Source organism: Crinia signifera, chromosome 1 (assembly GCF_055691185.1).
Source record: "Crinia signifera chromosome 1, ASM5569118v1, whole genome shotgun sequence".
Classification (NCBI taxonomy): domain Eukaryota; kingdom Metazoa; phylum Chordata; class Amphibia; order Anura; family Myobatrachidae; genus Crinia; species Crinia signifera.
Genome location: NC_139217.1, coordinates 219,960,457 through 219,978,222, shown reverse-complemented (window position 1 = coordinate 219,978,222; position 17,766 = coordinate 219,960,457).

Genomic DNA, 17,766 nt, shown 5'->3' with positions numbered 1-17,766 from the left:
CGAGGCCTGATGCGCCTCATGCTGGAAGAAATGGACCGGCTAATAGATGCAGAAGATTAATTTTTTTTTTTTTGCCATTTGTTTATTAATAAATGGTTATTTAAAGTTGAAAGTTGTCAGTGTATTTTTCTAACATGCTAAAGTATATGTGTAAGTTGTTTAAAATGTTTAAAATAAGCAAAATGTACATAGTGTATATAGATGTATGTTTGGGTCACATGCTGTAAGGGTTAATGTGTGTCATGAATGTAGTAGGAATGTGGGTCAGTATAGATGAGCATTTAATTGATTGCAATTGCTAACAATCCCTTTTGCAGGAGGTTGCCTAATAGCCTAAGTGGGTCATGTGATCGCTGTGTGTACTCAGTACACAATTGTGTTGGATTGTGCGTAAATACTCCGCATCGGGGCGTACGGACAGCTTTCCGTACGTTCTCACGCGGTAAGACCGTGCTTGTGCGGGAAGACCGTGCAAGAATCTGTACGTTTCCCCCGCACACGCACGGTTTGTATGTCGTCCGTACACACGCCCTGTTTTTAAAGAGTGACTCCGTCCGAATGCGGAGGACACGTGGGCGTTTCTACGGACGATGCCCGCACGCTGCCGCACAGCGTTGCGTGCGGCCCGCACCGTAACAATTCGGGAATATCCGCACCGATCAGAATAAGGGCCATTGTGGCTTTCACGCCGAAGGAAATAATACTGAGGCTAAGCAAACTCAAAACAAATAAATCACCAGGGCCAGATGGGATTCATCCGAGGGTATTAATGGAATTAAGGGATGAACTAGCTACCCCCCTACATTATATCTTTAGCAAGTCACTATCGTCAGGTATAGTACCAAAAGATTGGAGAATAGCAGAGGTAGTGCCAATATTCAAAAAAGGAAAAAAGGAAGATCCCGCTAATTACAGACCCATTAGTTTAACATCAATTGTGGGTAAACTATTTGAAGGATTTTTAAGGGATGGTATCCAGAAATATTTAGATCATCACCATCTACTCAGTGCTAACCAACATGGGTTCGTGAAAAATCGTTCATGCCAAACTAATCTACTAGGGTTCTATGAAGAGGTAAGCAAAAACCTCGATAATGGAAATGCTGTAGTTGTGATTTTCCTAGATTTCGCTAAAGCATTTGATACTGTCCCACACAAGAGATTGATTAATAAAATGGAGAACCTAGGATTGGGTGAAAATATCTGCAGATGGGTAGGGAATTGGCTATGTAATAGAGAACAAAGAGTGGTTGTGAATGGTGCCGTATCAGATATGATACCGGTACTAAGTGGAGTGCCCCAGGGTTCGGTTTTGGGGCCCATTTTGTTTAACATTTTTATTAACGATATTGAGATAGGGTTACTCAGCAATGTATCCATCTTTGCGGACGATACAAAACTTAGCAAAGTCGTCAAATCATCAGAAGATGTCACCATGCTTCAAAATGATCTTGCAATTCCAGGTGAGTGGGCAAAAAAATGGAAGATGAGGTTCAATGTAGATAAATGTAAGGTTATGCACCTTGGGAGACACAACCAGTGTGCAAGTTACAACCTTAGCGGAGAGGAACTGGGTAATTCCATACTTGAAAAGGATCTAGGAGTCCAAATAGACAGCAAACTAGGATGTAGTGCCCATTGTAATGTAGCTACAAAAAAGGCCAACAAAATTCTGGCATGTATTAAGAGGGGAATGGAAACTAGGGACTCGAGGGTAATTATGCCACTATATAAAGCATTGGTGAGACCTCACCTAGAGTACGGAGTACAGTTCTGGGCCCCACACTATAAAAAGGACATAATAGAATTAGAAAAAGTCCAAAGGCGAGCAACAAAGCTTATTAGGGGAATGAAGAATTTAAGCTACGGGGAGAGATTAAGCAATTTGGGACTATTTACACTAGAAAAGAGACGTTTAAGGGGGGACATGCTCAACATGTACAAGTATATCAAGGGCCAATATAAGGAACTGTCACGCACCCTCTTTTCTACTAGAAAGGAATCTAGGACGCGAGGGCATGAGTATAGATTAGAAGAAAAAAGATTTGGTACTTCTGTAGTTTCACGGCGCCGCGCGCGCACACTCTGGCTCAGAAACTTGGCAGACTGCCAGAGGCTCTGATTAACCGTGCGCGTGCCGCTCTAGCTCAGACAGAGTGTGCTTGCGCCGCTCTAGCTGTACTGACAGCTACGTAAACAGCATGGCGGCCGGGCAGCAGCAGCAGTAGCGCGCTGCCCAGGCGCGGCCCAGGCGCTGGCAGGTCACTGTGGTACTTGTAGTTCCACAGTGAAATAGGCAGCGCCTGGGCACCGCTGACAACAACGGGGGCAAGTGGACACACCCCGGGCACAACGCTGACGTGCCGGGGCTTGTAAAGTACACACCCCGGCACACCGCTGTGTCCCCCATGTACACGCTAAATTCAATGGCTTGCAGTCTAGATCTAGGCGCTAATGTGCCTGGATTCACACTCCCTGCAAGCCGCTAGGAAGGAGGGGGCGCCTGGATTTAGGCGCAAAAGCCAGGCTCCCTGGGAGCCGCAAAGGTGGTGGTGCATCTAAATTTAGACGCTAAAGCGTCTGGATTTAGTTGGGTGTAGGGGTACATCTAAATTTAAACGCAAAAGCATCTAAATTTAGCTGGGTTTAGGGGTACACTATTAAAACCCGTCCACAGTGGCACTAGTCGACGCAACAGCTGTCGACCATGTAAATCCCACTATCCACGCCCACCTGAAGCGTGGCGAGCGGCGGCGGTACGCGTCCTATGACCTTTTCATACCCCCACTATCCACGTCGGCGTGGAGTAGAGAATAGATTAGTGTGGCGAGCGCAGCGAGCCACCGAGCCCGAAGCGTGGCGAGCGCAGCGAGCCCCGCGAGGGGACGCTGACACCTGACATACCTTCACAGCTATCCGCGTCCCCTCGCGGGCTTCACAGGTGTCAGCATCCCCTCGCGCGCCACACTAATCTATTCTCAACTCCACGCCGACGTGGATAGTGGGGGTATGAAAAGGTCGTAGGACGCGTACCGCCGCCGCTCGCCACGCTTCGGGTGGGCGTGGATAGTGGGATTTACACGGTCGACAGCTGTTGCGTCGACTAGTGCCATTGTGGACGGGTTTTAATAGTGTACCCCTAAACCCAGCTAAATTTAGATGCTTTTGCGTCTAAATTTAGATGTACCCCTACACCCAACTAAATCCAGACGCTTTAGCGTCTAAATTTAGATGCACCACCACCTTTGCGGCTCCCAGGGAGCCTGGCTTTTGCGCCTAAATCCAGGCGCCCCCCTCCTTCTTAGCGGCTTGCAGGCGTGTACATGGGGGACATAGCGGTGTGCCAGGGTGTGTACTTTACAAGCCCCGGCACGTCAGCGTTGTGCCCGGGGTGTGTCCACTTGCCCCCGTTGTTGTCAGCGGTGCCCAGGCGCTGCCTATTTCACTGTGGAACTACAAGTACCACAGTGACCTGCCAGCGCCTGGGCAGCGCGCTGCTGCTGCTGCTGCCCGGCCGCCACGCTGTTTACGTAGCTGTCGGTACAGCTAGAGCAGCGCGAGCACACTCTGTCTGAGCTAGAGCGGCACGCGCACGGTTAATCAGAGCCTCTGGCAGTCTGCCAAGTTTCTGAGCCAGAGTGTGCGCGCGGCGGCGCCGTGAAACTACAGAAGTACCAAAGATTTCATTCAGCTAGTAGAAAGAATTTCTTTACGGTCAGAACAGTCAAACTCTGGAACTCTCTTCCCAGAGAGGTGGTAACGGCTGGCTCATTAAATGCGTTCAAGGCAAAGTTGGACAAACATTTACTGGAGAAAAACATCCATGGGTACAAATAAGAAATATAATTTGTCTGTAAAATACCAGAACCTACCAAATCAGCAATGGATATCTATACCAGGTTGAACTAGATGGACGCAAGTCTTTTTTCAGCCTTACCTACTATGTAACTATGTAACTCCACGCCGACGTGGATAGTGGGGGTATGAAAAGGTCGTAGGACGCGTACCGCCGCCCCTCGCGGGGCTCGCTGCACTCGCCACGCTTCAGGTTCACGTTTATAGTGAGGGGTGGCGTGAGGGGTGCATTTAACATTATAACCAGTCATTAGGAAGCTTGTACAAGTTAACATCGCATCTCATCAAATTGTATGGCATTGGTTAACATTGCGCAATATCGCATTACATACCATCACATGCCAAATGGTATGTGATGCCATGGGCGCTGTAATAGAACACAAGTAACACAAACTCAACTCCAACAGTTCATCAAAAAAAAAAGACACCAACTTGCACATTAATACTAACAGGACACATCATGATATAAATTTAACAAACAATTGTAAAAAATGTAGAATCCCTGCAAAACACAATGCACTGTAGTGTTATTCATTAATATACAATCTAAGACCACTAATATTTACCTCAGATATTTGGTAGATTATCCCCAAAAAAATGGGGAAATACGTCACAAATACTATATCAACAACTGGAATAGAAAGGAAAAAAAAAGCGAAAAATAAATCTTACATGCTACTTTAATATTACATAATAAGTGCAATATGCACCACATTTCAATACATGCTAATACAAGCACGGACATATAGCAAACGGTTATGTACCACCAAATGCAATCCAATATTTCATTGTACAAGAACACAGCGTAACATGTGCTAGAAAATTAAACAGAAATGTGTCACCCACTATCCACGCCATCCCGAAGCGTGGCGAGCGGCGACGGTACGCGTCCTACGACCTTTTCATACCCCCTCTATCCATGTCTGCGTGGAGTTGAGAATAGAAAGTGTGGCGAGGGGACGCGGATACCTGTGAAAAAAAAAAAAAAGACACCAACTTGCACATTAATACTAACAGGACACATCATGCTGCCTGCTGCACCATTCCAATAACAACCACATGACACCTCAAACAGCTATACCTATATATCTGTACCAAGATAACATTACAGTCTAGTCACCCTGCATTACTATCACAAATGACAGGCTATTCTGCATGTATTACACCACACAGTACATAATTTCCATGCACATGATCCCCTCTGCACATAAACACTTTTTACACACATGTGCATTATTCACATCACCCTAAATCCTGCACCTCATCACCCCCTTCACATGATCACTTTCTGGCCCTATACATGACCAGTACCCCTGAACATAAACATGATCCATTCCACGCACAAAAGATCTGTACCCCACCCTGCATCTCATCACTTCTGTACATAATCAAAAATCCCCACATATTTACTTGATCTTCCCACTCCCCCCTGAACATTAATACTTGTACCCCACCCTGCATAACAGGGCCCCTGCACATAATAAAAACTAGCCATATGTACATATCATTGCCCCCAAAACGCCCCAACCCCCTGAACATTAATATATGAACCCCACCCTGCAGGGCCGGCGCTACCCACTCAGCAGCTCCTGCAAAGCAGGGAGGCGCCATGCTGAAAAGGCGCTGTCTCCCTCCCTGCTCTGCTAAAGCTGCCTCAGCTCTCCCTGTCACTGCCTCCTGCGCGCCGCCCTCAGCCTGTCTGACAGCGGACGGCAGTATGGAGAAGCTGAGCAGCTCCCTGCACCACGCACACACTGTCCTCCTCCTGTGATCTGCCTCCTCTTCCTCACGGACACTTGCGCTGAGGCATGTAGCGCTGTCTGTGAATGCCTGGATGACATGTCATGTCCGGATCCGCCCCCTACGCATTGCTTCCTGCGCCTGTCAGCTGTCAATCAAATGACGAACAGGCAGCAGCGCCGCCCTTCCTTCCCTCTTCTCAGTGTGCTGTGCCAGTGCCATTGCCAGTCCTCAACACTCCGCTCTATCTCCTCCTCTCTTCTTCCATCTCCTCCTTCTCTGCCCTCCTTTCCCCCTCAGTCACGAGTGGGATGTAATGGCTTCCTCCTCAGCGTCCTGCCTACGCAGATAGAAGCGGAGGGACTGCAAAAGAGTTAAACAGCAAAGGAACATGGAGTCTTTTATTATACATGTTTATAACCAATTTTTTAACAATTGTAGTTGTTTTATATTAATTTACACACTTTTTAAATAATGGGCTGGGTTATGTGCCTAAAGGTGGCCATACACGCTGCAATAGCAGCGTTCGATGCAATGTGCGCTCCTGCGGGCATAGCACAGTACAAAAAGTATTGTACTGCTTTTGGATCGCATTGCACACTCATTGCATGCATGCCGTGCGATGCAATCTATCCCATACCGTATGCGATTCTCGCAGCGTGTATGGGCACCTTTAGTGCCTGCAACATTTTGCGGACACAGCACTGAGATGGTGTATGCATACATGTACATGCACCCGAGATCCTCCATAGGATCGCATGTTGCATACGCTCCCACAATTGGGCTGCAGCTTGTTGCAATGGCAATGTGAAAGGGCGCAAAATTTATGGTTTGCAGGAGGGCGCCGGACACCCTAGCACCGGCCCTGCCACCCTGCATAACAGAGCCCCTGCACATAATAAAAACTAGGCATATATACATATCATTGCCCCCCCCCAGGACCCCCCCCACCCCCCTGTATATGCCCTTCCCAAACCTCAGACCCCACCTATGCAGAGTAATCCTTAAATTCCACTTACTTATTTGAGCAGGGGCAGGGAGCCAGACTCAGGTGCTGCAGCCACAAGATTAATTAGCTTTAAAATGGCTGCTGTTGTCCTTCCCCAGGGTCCTTTTGGCGCCTTTGCCCGGCAGCAAAATCGCGATATTTCATTGTAGAAGTACTCTGCAGTACTTATCATGTACGTCACTTATCATGTACGTCGCGTCGCTCGTGTTAAACTGTACACCGCAAAGTAAAACCCGACCAGTAAAAACGCGATTTACCTGATAAGTGCGGCGGAGTACTTCTAAAATGAAACATCGCGTTGGTCGCAGCCCTTGTACAATGGGCCCGACGCAACTGACATGATAAGCACTGTATAGTGCTTATACTGTACAATGAAATATCGCATCTGTCGGACGCATTGAGCTGTAAGGTTTACAGCACAATGCATGCGTGGACTGCCTATACATTGAAATATCGCGACGGTCGGACGCATTGCACTGTAAAGCTTACAGTACATTGCGTCCGACGCAACGTACTTTTCCACATGTCGACATGTGTACCATGTCGACATGTCAACTATGCATGTCAGCATGAAGTTGATAATATTTAGTGTGCTGATCACAGCAACCCACTGAGCCCAAAGCACAGCAAGGGCAACGAGCCCCGCGAGGGGACGCAGATTTTTTTGCAAGTAATCCGCGTCCCCTCGCCACGCTTAGGGCTCGGTGGCTCGCTGCGCTCGCCACACTTTCTATTCTCAACTCCACGCCGACGTGGATAGTGGGGGTAGGAAAAGGTCGGAGGACACATAACACCGCCCCTCGCCACGCTTTAAGAATGGCGTGGATAGTGGCGGTGTGTGACTACAATCCATTCATCCTTCCAAAATCATTCAGCTGAGACAGGAAAGACAAGTTTTTTAAAGCAGTTTTTAAATTTGACTAAAAAATGAAAAAGGCAAGAATAAAGGCATTTCATTGCAAAATAAACATATGACAGCAACAATAATGGGGCAATTTTGAACATTAGGGGGGAAGTGTTCGGAGTTCAATCTTTGGGCAACAAAGTTAGTGCATGTAATATGCATGCAAAGGGGTCATCACGTGCGAGGCTCTTCCGCCACATGAACTCTTCAAGATAACTTTGCAACATATGCCTGGCGGTGCCCCGGTGGCATTTATTCCTCCATTTGCACGCCCCCCCACATGCGTTCGATATTCTGGGTGTGAACCCCTATTGTAGGGTCCACGAATGGGCGCTGGTCATATCCTGGTCATATCCTGCCGCTCGGAGCTGGTCCGTACTGTAGGCCCTCCAACAGTCAGTATAAACAGTAGACCCAGGCTCCACAAACTGTAAAATAGCCCCCATGAGGGTGTTGGCGTCCCGAGTGGCCACTTAAGTGGCAAAGCACTGTCCGGTTTCCCGGCAAATTCCGCCAAACACCCATTGCTGGGGTAACACCCGGCCCACATTCGCCTGCCTCTTCACGAAGAGAGTCTCGTCGACCTCGACTATCTTGTCGGGACCTCCAATCCGGCGCTGCGGCTGCGCCATAAGGTCCAGCAGGCAGGCCTCCCGCATGTACTTGTTGTACAGTACGGCCGTTTTCTTGGAGATGCCCAGGTGCTTGTCACAATACTCCACACTGGTCATTTCCTCGACCCAGGAGAAGATAAACCGGACCAGCATCAGGAACGGCAAGCGGCAGCCAGGGAAGAACATCGCCGCTCGGAGACTCCTCTTCAAGCGGCATTCCCTCACATTGCAGCGCCACATGGTCTCCTTAAGATTCAGCCATAGCCTCCGCTGGCAGCAAATGATGGCGCTGGAGAAATGCCACTACATCCACCTCACTTGCAGGCAGCAAGAAGAACTTCACCTCAGCCATATCAGAGGACAGGGAATGCACAGCACAGTAAATCCACAGAACAGCAATCCACAGCACAGGACTCAGGATCAGCAGGGCTCAGGATCAGCACAGCAATGCACAGCACAGGATTCAGGATCAGCAGCAATCCACAGCACAAGACTCAGGATCAGCAGCAAATAGTATTCAAAGCACAGGATCAATCAGGAAGATATCACCAGCAAAGGATCTATCAGCCAAAATATCACCAGCAACTGAATACACGTCTCACTCCAACCAAGACAAAACCCACAAGGAGCTTGGGGAAAAACTAGCAGAAGGGGCCAGATTTGGAAGGGGCCAGATTTTCAGAGTAAATATTGACAGTCATGAGGTGATATGCTGTAACTGTGCAGATTACAGAGGGCAGATTTAATGTTTACATAGAAACACACAGTATAACTGTGCAGATTACAGAGGGCAGATTTAATGTTTCGTTAGAAACACACAGTAAAACATATGTTACTAGGAAGAATTTATAGGAGGCAGGACTAGAAGGGTTAATTGGGCCTATTACAGATGGGCCTATGAAGAGGGAAAAACATAGGGGAAATGGGCCTGATTTACATCGCGTCCATCTCGACCATCGGGTGCATTAAAAGTAACATGCAACGTGACCGACGCGATTGAGCCAATCTATAGCTAAAAACTTAACCATCGGGGACATCGGGTCCATCGCGTGTACATATTTACAGGTACCCGATTAACGATATGCCGATGTAAAGGCCGACCGAAAAAAGTCCATCGGGAGTATCTCAAGGGTCGGGACCATCGTTACCTTACCGAAATGACCCCAATGCGGCGCGATGCTAAAGATGGCCCCGATCTATATATCGTTGTGGCCGTGCTAGGAAACAAGTACCATACTTATATTTATTAAATAAAAGTATATTAAATATACTTATTTATTTTAATATGCCAGCAGCCCCCAAGCCACCATGTGACATGAGCTGCAGGCAGCAGCTCATGTCACAGTGGCTTACTACAGCTGCCAACCGTAGGGCTCTGTCCCACCTTCTGTCAAAGGCCTGCCACCAGCAGTGATGTGGCTCACACATCACAGCAACCAGCTAGTTATTTTATTTTAAATACCCATCCCATACACATATGGAAAGAGGAATGGCCACGCCCCCTACCAGTGAACACACCCACTTTACTCATGGCCACGCCCCTTTTCTGGTGTGTACCGATTTCCATCCTTCAGATGTTGAAGGGTATGTATATGTGGTGACATGCAGGGTCTGTGGGTGGTGGTGACAGAACCAGGGTGTAGTGACTGTAGGGGGGTGACACACATGGTGCAGGGGACTATATAGGTGGTGACACACAGGGTGCAGGGGACCATATAGGTGGTGACACACAGGGTGCAGGGGTAGGGGGTAACACACAGGGTGCAGGGGACTGAATAGTTGGTGACACAGGGTGAAATTTACTAAGATGTGAAATACACTTCACAGGTCATGTTGCTATGCGCAACCAGTCTGAAGCTACTTCTTATTCTTATTTACCACCCTCTAGAAGAAAGTCGACAGGATGCGGTTGGTTGCACATAGCAACATGACCTGTGAAGTGTATTTCACATCTTAGTAAATTTCACTCATAGGGTGCAGGGGACTGTAGGGGGGGTGACACACAGGGTGCAGGTAACTATAGGGGGTGACGTGCAGGGGGCTGTATAGGTGGTGAATCAAAGGGTGCAGGGGACTGTATAGGTGGTGACACACAGAGTGCAGGGGACTATTAGGGGGTGACACACAGGATGCACGGGACTGTAGGGGGGTAACACACTGGGTGCAGGGGACTGAATAGGTGGTGACACACAGGGTGCAGGGGACTGCATAGGTGGTGACACATAGGGTGCAGGGGACTGTAGGGGGTAACACAGGGTGCAGAGCACTGAATAGTTGGTGACACAGGGTGAAATTTACTAAGATGTGAAATACCCTTCACTGTATAGGTGGTGACACACAGCATGCAGGGGACTGTAGAGGGGTGACACACAGGGTGTAGGGACTATATTGATGGTGAGACACAGGGTGCAGGGGACTGTATAGGTGGTGATACACAGGGTGTAGGGGGTGACACAGGGTGCAGGGTTCTGTGGGGGGGGGGTGACACACGGTGCAGGGGACTGTAAAGGTGGTGACACTGGATCTGTGGGGGTGTGACACAGGGTGCAGGTGACTGTATGGGAGTGACACACAGGGTGCAGGGAACTGAATAGGTGGTGACACACAGGGTGCAGGGAACTGTATATGTGGTGACACACAGGGTGCAGGGGACTGTAGGGGGGTGAAATGCAGGGTCTGGGGGGGTGATGACACACAGGGTGCAGGGGACTGTAGGGGGTAACACACAGGGTGTATGGGACTGAATAGGTGGTGACACAATGGATGCGGAGGATTGTATGGGTGGTGACACACAGGGTGCAGGGGACTGTAGGGGGTGACCCACAGGGTGCAGGGGGCTGTAGGGGGGGTGAAACACAGGGTGCAGGGGACTGTAAAGTTGGTGACATGCAGGGTCTGTGGGGGGATGGTGACACACAGGCTGCAGGGGACTGTATGGGGGCAACACACAGTGTGCAGGGGACTGAATAGTTGGTGAAACACAGGGTGCACAGGACTGTAGGGGGATGACACAGGGTGCAGGAGACTGTATAGGTGGTGAAGAGGGTGCAGGGGACTGTGGGGTGTGTGTGAAATGCAGGGTCTGGGGGGCAACACACAGTGTGCAGGGGACTGAATAGGTGGTGAAACACAGGGTGCACAGGACTGTAGAGGGATGACACACAGGGTGCAGGAGACTGTATAGGTGATGAAACACAGGGTCTGTGGGGGGTGGCACACAGGGTTCAGGGGACTGTAGGGGGGTGATACGCAGGATGCAGGGGACTGAATAGGTGGTGACACACAGGGTGCAGGGGACTGTAGGGGTGACACACAGGGTGCAGGGGACTGTATAGGTGGTGACACGCAAGTGGGATGGTATAGCTGGTGACACATAGGGTGCAGGGGACTGTAGGTGTCTGATACACAGGGTGCAGGGTACTGTAGGGGGTGTGACACACAGGGTGCAGAGTACTGTAGGGGGTGACACATAGGGTGCAGGGGGCTGTAGGAAGGGGGCATACAGTGTGCAGTGGACTGTAGGGGTGTTGACACAGGGTGCAGGGGACTGTAGGGGGGTTGACACACAGGGTGCAGTGGACTATAGGGGTGACAAGCAGGTTCTGTGGGGGTGTGTGCCACACAGGGATGTGGTTTTTTTTTTGTCTAATTCTATGTTTATCTCCTGCACATACAGTCCTCTGAACACTATGTGTTGCTGCCCCCACTACAGTCACTGCACCCTGTGTGTCAACCCTTAAGGTCCCTGTGTGTTGCCCCAATACAGTCCCCTATTTAATTGGAATCCCAACTGAATCCCAATCTCAGTAAAATATGAAGACAAAAGCATAAAAAATTTGAATTTATATGTTGATATTTTTCATGTTTTTTTAAGGCAACAAAGTAGTTTGACCTAAGTTAAAAGTATAAAAATTCTGTTTGGTAAATAAAAATATATTTTGCATTTTTGTATAAAACAGTGATGTTATACAAACATTTTCATTAAACATTTAAAAAATCCAATATTTATTTTTACAGTGAAATTTTACATTTCTGAGTTAAAAAAAAAAAAAAAAGTTATGAAATTCCATAGACAAAAAAACCTTATGGTTTCACATGTCCCATTAAGGATTCTTACACATGATCTGACATTTCAGAAACCTGTTGTAACTCTTCCACTCAAACTCCAAAAAGCAATGAAATTCCGATCATTAAGGCTGGCACCTTAATGGACCTGTTCCTTGTGCAATACAGATATGGTATGCCATCACAGCCTGTGGGTAAGTGCAGATTCAGCACTCTCACAGAGTGAGATTGCTGTCACTCACACAATGGTGGAGCTGCTAATTTACAGATTTGTGTGCTCATTGGAATACACACATGCAGTCTATGCAAAGGTCAAAGCAGAAGACAAAGCTGCTCAGATAAGGTAATACTGGTGTTGATTGGAGGGTGGAGACAGAGCAGTGTGGATGGGGGGACAGAGATGTGTGGATAGGGGGAAGACTCAGCAACACCAATGGGGGGACAAAGCAACACAGATGGGTGGTAAACAGTGGTGCAGTTGGGGGAAGGTAAGATAGAGTGATGCAGTGGGGGGCAATAGAGTGCAAGAGATAGGGTAAAAGAGAATGGTGCAGATGGGGGAAAGAAAGTAGCACAGATGGTGGGGAGATAAAGCAGTGTGGATGGTTGGACAGTGCTGTGTGGATGAGTGGAACAGAGCAGTACAGTTGGAAAGAAACAGTGGCATGGATGGTGGGGGCAGAGCAGCATGGAGGGGTTAAGTATTTCTACCTACCCTTGGGAGTGGCAGCTAGGCCTAATCCTTGGGGTGTTGGCTAGGACTAACACTCGCCCACCACCCCCAGGGCCATAGCCCTAACAGTGACCTCAATACTTACCTTGTAGTCAATGTCAGCTAAATTAATGGGGTAAAAGTGTTGAGGATAAGGGAGAGATTATGCAGAAGGGAGACAGAGTGGTGCGGATGAGGCGTAAAGATGCAGATAAGTTGAAAACACTGGCATGGATGGGTAGAAAACTGGTGAAGATGGGAGAGAAGACAGTGTGGCAGAGTGATGTTGAAGAGGGAAACACTAAGCAGCGCAGCGAGAAGAAAATAGTGGTTCGGACAAGGCACAGATGGGGAAAGACATGTGGTGCAGATAAATTAATACAGATTAGCACAGATGGGAGAACACAGCAGTAGGGTTTGGGGAAGACAGAGCAGCATGGAAGAGTATAATGTTATTTTTAATAATGTGTGTCTTTTTTAATTACTTGTGTCTGATATATGTTTGACTAAAAATCTAGATTTGCTGGATAGGGATGCTGAACTATGGAATATGCTGGACCTCTTCCTTCTTATATAAACATCTTTCCATATTTGTGCAGATTTAATGAAGGTCGCCGCATACATACTGTATATAGTATTAGTGCATTGATTGATATTATGAGCAATTTTTATTAGAACATTGACTAGTGCGATATAAGGTGAGATTTGTCTAGCATTCCATTTGGCGGAAGTGGTGTAGCTATTATGCTGTTTCCCTCACAGACCGGAAGCTAGGCGCTCTGGAGTTGTCAGTATGTTGAGTTATGCCGTGAGCAGCAGAGGCTGCGGGAAACATTGAAATGGAGTTGGTAAGCGCTCTAGGTTCAGTGTCTATTCTATGCAAATTGTTTATAGGTTTAAATATTTATGGATAAGCTGTCTTATGTTCATTTGGGTGTTGTGACATGCCCCCTATCATCTGATTGGTCCACATCCTTTTGGTGCCAAAATGGGTGTTAAACAGGGGTATAAAAGCACTCCAAGGCTCAGTGTGCTTTAGGCTGTTGATCCCACTGGTCGTGTGTTTGATGATTGATGCATATACCTGTAGAAGGTCCTTAAAGGGAACGAAATGTTGTAATACTTTTGAATGCCTGAGTAAGTACTGCTTGATATAAACCCTGGTGAGCACCTCTTCAAAATGTCTATATAATTGGATCTCCCTTTTTGGTTATCAAGGGTGACACCCCAGCAATCTGTACACTTGTTGGATTGGAGTGCGACCTTATCTCTTATATATTTAGCCAGATCTGTCACACATCCCCTGTGTATATAACGTTCTCGCCCAGCGGTATACACAAACCCGCCCCCCCTAGGGAAAAGACCAGTGTTTTATATGTATAATGTTTTCATGTGTATAACGTTCCACCCTCTTGACATCACCTCCCCCCGCTCAGCCAGGGCTACAGTACACGCCCACCATCCACCATTACTTCACAGCCATCATCCACCATTACTCCCGCACCCCCCCCCCGCCAGTACCGCCCCGGACCCCCGCGACCCCCCTTCCGAGTTTGGGGGACACCCCCGCGACCCCCCCTCCCGCGATTCGCGGGACCCCCGCGACCCCCCCTCCTGCAATTTGTGGACCACCACCCCCTCCCGTGTTTCACGGCACCCCCCCTCCTGGGATTTGTGACCCCCCTCCCGCAATTCGCGCCCACCCCCCTGCAATTTGCGGACCCCCGCCCCCTCCCGCGATTCATGGAACCCCCCGTAGCACCCCCCTCCCGCGATTTGTGGACCCCCCGGCACCTCCCGCACCCCCTCCCGCGATTCGCGGAACCTCCCACGATTCACACCCCCCCTCCCGCAATTTGCAGACCCCCTCACGCAATTCACGGCACCGCCCGCACCCCCTCCTGTGATTCACAGCCCCCCACGACCCCCTCCCGCGATTCATGCCCCTTCCCGAACCCCCGCGCCCCCCCTCCCTTGATTCACGGACACCCCCCGTGCCACTCCCACAATTCACGGACCTCCATAACCCCCCCCCCAATTCACTGACCCCGACAACCCCCCCCCGCAATTTGCGGACCCCCTTCCCGCGATTCAAGCCCCCCGCGCCCCCTCCCATGATTTGCAGACCCCTGCCCCCTCCCACAATTTGCAGTCCTCCAGTTCTAGGGATGCCCATCGACCATCAATGATTTCAAATAATTGATGGTTTAAGGCCAATGTTGAATACTTTTGCCATCGATGTGGGAGGACCAGATGGTTTCCCTACATCGATGGCAAAGGAGAACCGATCATGTTTCAAGTTGTTTTAAGGTGCCGGGACACGGAGCATAGCTCCGCCCCCCACACCCGGAAGTCCCGCCACCAAGTTCTGATTGACCCACGGCCTATTCAGTCAGATATAATGGATGACCATCGATAGCTACAACAATCGATGGTTATCCAAGAAATATGTTACTACTATCGATGGCAGGGTGCAAAATCGCCATCAATGCCAACCATCGATGGCGTCTGCACCAATGCCTATCCCTACTCAGCAACAGCCAAAAACCTTTACAACCCCTCAAACCCACACACCTCTATCACTGCCCTGCCTCCTGTTCTCCTGCCCCGTAACTTCCGCCAGTGGGGACCCGCTCACCCTGTGTTGCCCACATTCCCCTATCATGCTTTACCACCCAGCCTCCTGCTCTCATGCACCCTACCTACCACCCAGTAGGAGGAGACACTGACTCATGGGCACCGTTCTGTACTCCTGTGCTGCCACGGTGGACACTCACCCACTGGCAGAAGCTGCACAGTGTCCCCCACCCCCTCTTTAGTCCACCGTATGCCCACACACCCCTATCACTACCCAGCTTCCTGCTCTCCTTGAACCGTAACTTCCACCACTGGGGAGTCGCTGACGCTGTGTTGCCCACATACCCCTATCATTCCTCATAGCTCAGCCTCCTGCTCTCATGCACCCTAACTCCCACCCAGTAGGAGGAGACACTGACTCAGGGCCACCGTCCTGTACTCCTGTGCTGCCACGCTGGACCCTCACCCACTGGCAGAAGCTGCAGTGTCGCCCACCCTCCTCTTTAGTCCCCCTTATGCCCACACACCCCTATCACTACCCAGCCTCCTGTTTTCCTGTGTCGTGACCTCCACCAGTGGGGAGCCGCTGACTCAAAAACACCCTACTATACTATTGCACGCACACACACACACCTCAACAACATGCACCCCCCCCACACCCACAAATGTCACTGTACCCTCCACGCTATCAATGTACATCTTACTCTGTAACCGCTTTTTAATTAAACAAAAGAATACACACTTCTTCCAAATCATATGCTCTCTTTTTAACACATTTCACCTATAACTCAAGTTGCAATACAGGCATCTTACATACAATTCTAACCATATTTCTCACAATACAAACATTCACAAATTAAGGGGGCACAGCCCCTTACGCCGGTGTGAAGAGCGCGATTAATCACCTAGTATATATAGTGGACGGCAGGGACGTGCAGTCAGGGGAGGCAGTGCTTCCCCTGTCATTAATGATTAATAAAATAATACAAAGAAAATACTTATGACACATATGTGTCATAAGTATATGCTTTATATTTATATAATCATTTTGACCCTCTTTTTTTTTTTCCGGAGGCACAAAGAGCGGTGCCTCCCGCTGTGCATGTTAAACTACCAGAGCAGGGGGTGGGCAGTGGGCAGTCCCAAGCTCGGGGCTGTAAAAGCTGATTCAGAAAAAGCTGGAGAAGCGGCACCTATAGCGGTGCCTCGGTGACAGGGACGTGCTTTCTGCCTATATGAAAGCACACCCCTGTCACTGGGACAGATGTGATTGGGCACAGTGGCGCCACTAAAGTGACAGGGACGTGCTTTCATATAGGCAGAAAGCACGTCCTTGACTGTCACTAAGGCACTGCTATAGGTGCCGCTTATAGGCAGTGTTGTTTTAGAGGAGGACGAGCAGGCGCACCTGCATGGCTTGCCCGCTGACTCCAATTTCCGTCGGGGAAGAGGGCAGGGGAGCACCGGCACTGGAGCGGGAGCTGTCTGGGGTCTCTCCTGCCTTCCGTTCGGGGCTCTTATCCTGATTCTGTGCCTGTTCTTGGAGCACTGGTCACTCCTGCCAATCTGTCCTTTTGTAATGGTGGTCCTAGTCCTTCCTATGCGAAGGGTCCAGCCTGGGGGCTGCCGCTGCTCACACCGGCCTACTGACCACTTCAGCCCGTCCCCTGTATCCTGGTGACTCACAGCAGCCACACAGACAAAGACATAACTATTGGCAGAGTGTCTATAAGTACGTGCAGTGTGGTTGTCAGACCTCACACTTAGAAGATATAACCAAATGAAGGGTTTATTCAAGTGGCAGGCTTGTAGGTTACAACAGTACTTTAGTAGTTAACTTCAAGCAGTAATACAAACTGGTACATTGGGAATGACAGTCTCTGGTTGTTACTTAGCTGTAGCGTTTTGGCGCGTGCAGGGTCAATGACAGTTTGCTGGTTTACGCTGCGGTATCTCTCCCAGTCTCGCTGCTGCCAATGATGACTGATCTCCCTGTGCAAAAGGTCACGCTGGTAACGGGATTACAGCGGGGACTTGCTCCTATGCGCTCCGGTGCACGTGGAGCTACAAACAGCATGGACGGAGTCACATACGCTCTGAGGCACACACTACGCGGGGACTTCCTCACAGGAAAGGGAACGCTGCCAGCAGGGTCAGGGGTCTCTGCCCTGCTATTCGCTTAAGCGAGCTGTCACTCAGGGTTGGCTGTAAGGGGACAAGGCAGACTGTAAGCCTTACACTAAACAGTGTATGGAGACAGGCGCTGAGCGCTGCAATCTAACACTCCCCC